The sequence below is a fragment of the Cricetulus griseus genome, assembly GCF_003668045.3.
Source record: "Cricetulus griseus strain 17A/GY chromosome 1 unlocalized genomic scaffold, alternate assembly CriGri-PICRH-1.0 chr1_1, whole genome shotgun sequence".
NCBI lineage: Eukaryota > Metazoa > Chordata > Mammalia > Rodentia > Cricetidae > Cricetulus > Cricetulus griseus.
In genome coordinates, this window is record NW_023276807.1 from 176,913,357 (window position 1) to 176,916,700 (window position 3,344).

Below are 3,344 nucleotides of genomic sequence, written 5' to 3' on the forward strand. Positions count from 1 at the left end.
AAGCTGTGTCAGCACCAAATGAGGCATCTATCACACACACACACACACACACACACACACACACACACATACACAGAGAGAGAGAGAGAGAGAGAGAGAGAGAGAGAGAGAGAGAGAGAGAGAAAGAGAGAGAGATCTAGGAAATATTGAAGAATTTAAGAGCTAGGACATGGGGGTGATTATCATTAAATGTTGACATCCAGATATGGCACAGCCATTTTAACCATGAACACACACACACAGCAGTTTTGGATGCCAGCAAAGGATCTGACCCATCAACATTACATCAGGTATAGAGAAGCTGTCTATGAGACTCCAGCCCCTCATGAGGAGCTGCTGACTGTTGATGGTTGCTGGAAATGTGTCATTTTCCTGTATACCCATAAGGGGACTAGGAAGAAGAAGTGCTTCTGAGGCAAAGGAAGAAGACAACACAGGGTAATGGAGATAGATGTGATCATAGCAGTTGTATATATGTAGGACGATTTAAGAAAAAAGTCTGGAGGGACAGGTTAGCAGCAAGGCACTTGACTAACATCTGCAAGGCCCTGTATTCAACCACACCCAGCACAACCAATGGGGAGAGAAGAACATTACAGTCAAACTCAATTTAGAAAGGAAACAGGGTGTCATGAAATTTACCAGATTTATTAAGAATTATCTACAGAGTCTAATATGCCAATTTATTAGTAATTTTTTCAGGGTACCAGAAAGACTCTCCATACCATTTGCCTGCCTTGCCTCTCTCTATGAGCTGCTTTTGTTCTACTGTTTTTCTATCATATTCCCAGTCTGTTCTTTTATTCTTTCTGTCTCAGAACAACTCTACCTTGTGTCTACATAGTCCTGATTACCACTGGTTTGTCTAACCACTCAAATAAAACAAAGCCTCTGAATATAAGTTCATTTTTTTTCTTTTTTAAATTTAAATTATGAACAGGATTTTTTTACATGTCGATCCAATTTTCCTCTCTTTCCCCTCCTGCCTGCCCCCCACCAAACCCTAAGATCAAGTATAGTATCTGTTCTTATTAGTTTAATAACTGAGTTCAAAATTTGAATATGCGAATTTAATTGTTTCTTTCTGGATCATCAGACCACTCATGCAAACAGATGTGTAGTATTAGAGTGAAGTTCTGTGATCCATCAACAATTTGATAGGGCTAAAGAAACCATAGTTTATAAAAGATGAGACAATGGGTATGAAAAGTGGCTAGTGGCACTCAGATGCCATCTTCGTGGAGTTTTCAACTTAACACAAATGAGAGTTACCCGAGAAGAGGTGCCCTCAATTGAGGAATTGCCCCTAACAACTGGCCTCTGAGCATGATTATTTGACATTTTCTTGATTAATGTTTGAGTGGGTGGGCCTAACCTATAGTGAGTAATATGACTTCTATGAAGGTGGTCCTGAGTAATATAACAACTCGCTGTAATGCCAGCCTCAGGGATTTCATCATCCTAATCTAGCCTCCATAGGCACTTGCACACATGTGCATATAATACACACACACACACACACACACACACACACACACACACACACACACACACCAAATAGAGGGTGGCAATAGAGTATGCAATTGCTTGTTTCTATGAGTTCTCAGGCACAAATGCAAACTAATAAAGTTCTTTTAAGATCACCCTGGACACTGTAAGCACTCTATATACTGGCAGTATACATTCAAATGCTAGCCTGCAGTACTTTCCAACACATTGTAATAAGGCAGTGAGCTAGTTCTTAGGAAACATTGCAGCCTTGGAGGTCGTAATTCAGTTCTTTTCTTCAGTTTTGCCAGATAGTTCTTGTCCCTGTCCTGTGGCTGATGGCACACATGAGAAAGCTCTCATGTGCCATTGTCATGATAAGACCTACCTTAGTCCTTGCTCTCCTTATACACATGCTGTCTTGCAGAGAATCAGGATGTTCAGCCACTTCTGAGGTGAAGGAGAGTGGATTGAGTAGCCCCATCGCATGTTCCACCATGCTGATATAGCACCAGCATCAGAAGGCAGATTCAGGAAAATCCTTACATCCCTGAGCCCTGAGAGGAGAAGTTTGATGAACAAATCCCATTTGGAAAACTGGGTCTTCCAAAATCTATTACTGTCTGCAAAGGAGCAGACAACAAAAACCAAAACATTAAATGGGAAAGGAATGTGTAGGTAGGATGATTGGGTTGTGTTTTATTTTATTTTATTTTATTAGTTCAAATAGGAACAAGCTTGTTTCACATGTCAATACCTTCTCCTTCCCCTTCCCCCACTCCTCCCCTCTGCCCCAGACCTACCCCCACCCATCCACCCTCCACTCCCCAGGCAGTGTAGAGCCCTCAAGGGGGCCCCCCAAAGTCCACCACATCATTCTGGGGCAGGCCTAGGCCCTCCCTATGTGCCCAAGCCAAGAGGGTATCCCTTCACGTGGGATGGGCTCTCAAAGTCCCTTCTTAAACCAGGGGAAAATACTAATCCACTACCAGGGGCCCGCTAGAGTGCAGAGGCCTCCTCTTGACATCCATGTTCAGGGGTCTGGATCAGTCCCGTACTGGCCTCCCAGATAGCAGTTAGGGGTAGATGTGCTCCCCCTTGTTCAGGCCAGCTGTTTCTGTGGGTTTCACCAGCCTGGTATTGACCCCTTTAATCTTCATTCTTCCCTCTCTGCAACTAAATTCCAGAGTTCAGTTCAGTGTTTTCAATTCGATTTCATTGGTCCACCTGTCTATTTTTGTGCCCATACCTAGCTGTTTTCTGAACTATGTCTATATAATAGAGCTTGAAGTCAGGGGTGGTGATGCCTCCAGAAGTTCCTTTATTTTAGAGTTATTTTGGCTAACCTGAGTTTTTTGTTTTTCCATATAAAGTTGACTATTGTTCTTTCAAGGTCTGTGAAGAACTATGTTGGGATTTTGATGGGGATTGCGTTGAATCTGTAGATTACTTTTGGCAAGATTGCCATTTTTACTATGTTGATTCTACCTATCCAAGAGCATGGGAGATCTTTCCATTTTCTGGTATCTTCTTTAATTTCTTTCTTTAAAGACTAAAAGTTCTTAATGTACAGGTCTTTCACTTTTTGGGTTAGTGTTACCACAAGATATTTTATGTTACTTGTGGATATTGTGAAGGGTCATGTTTCTCTTATTTCTATCTCATTGGATTTATCATCTGTATATAGTAGGGTTACTGATTTTTTTGAGTTAATTTTGTATTCTGCCACTTTGCTGAAGGTATTTATCAGATGTAGGAGTTCCCTGGTAGAGGTTTTAGGGTCAGTTCTGTAGATTATCATATCATCTGCAAACAGAGAAAGTTTGACTTCTTCCTTTCCAGTTTGTATCCCTTTT

At 41.5% G+C, this 3,344-nt stretch overlaps 1 pseudogene; it reads left to right on the forward strand.

The window, feature by feature from the left end:
* Positions 1 to 964: 964 nt before the first annotated feature.
* Positions 965 to 1,103, forward strand: LOC113832581 (annotated as a pseudogene).
* The last annotated feature ends 2,241 nt before the right edge of the window (positions 1,104 to 3,344 follow it).